The sequence below is a fragment of the Arachis duranensis genome, chromosome 10, assembly GCF_000817695.3.
Source record: "Arachis duranensis cultivar V14167 chromosome 10, aradu.V14167.gnm2.J7QH, whole genome shotgun sequence".
NCBI classification, from domain to species: domain Eukaryota; kingdom Viridiplantae; phylum Streptophyta; class Magnoliopsida; order Fabales; family Fabaceae; genus Arachis; species Arachis duranensis.
The window spans coordinates 65,878,502-65,879,256 of NC_029781.3; positions in this window are offsets into that span (position 1 = coordinate 65,878,502).

The following is a 755-nucleotide window of genomic DNA, read 5'->3' on the forward strand; positions in this document are numbered from 1 at the left end:
CTGCAGCTTTTAACTTAGAAAATTTTTAGCAAAATAACCCCTTGCGCGTAGGCGCACTTGGCGTGTATGCGCCGATCTTCCAGAAAGTGCCATCCACGCGTGCGCATGATGTTCGCGGGCGCGCCGATTGTGTTGCACCCAATGCCCAACCATTTTCCAGAGAGTTATGCCAAAACTGTGCCAGTGTTGTGCCTGGGGCACGAGAACACCCACGCATACGCGTGGTTGACGCGTACGCGTCAATTGGAAAAATTTTAATCCATGCGTGCGCGTGGAGTGCGCGTACGCGTGGCCCTGCTTTCATCCCAAAGTTGATTTTTGAGTTTTAAAAGCCAAATCTCATACTTCTAAGCCTCATATCTCACCATTTATGTCTTAAATCATTATGACATGCCTAGCTATTAAAAAGGGGCTAGTGAATGAGGTAACTTGCGAGTGAAGCAAGGGAAAAATGAATGATCAATGAGGATCAAAGATGATTATGTGAGATGCGGAGGATGGTGGTGGAAGTGCTTGTTGTGTCATGGGCCGAAAGGCTGTAATTGTTAATGAAGCGGCTGGTTATGGATTTAACCGTGAGCCGGGTGGCTGGTTATGGATTTAACCATGAGCTGGAATGGCTGTGTATAATATGAATATTGGCTGGTTCTGGACTGAACCGTGAGCCGGATGGCTGATATGGATGTTGATCCATGGATGAGAATTCATGCATGTTTATGCTGAATTATTGATAATTGTGATTTGCACTTCCACTA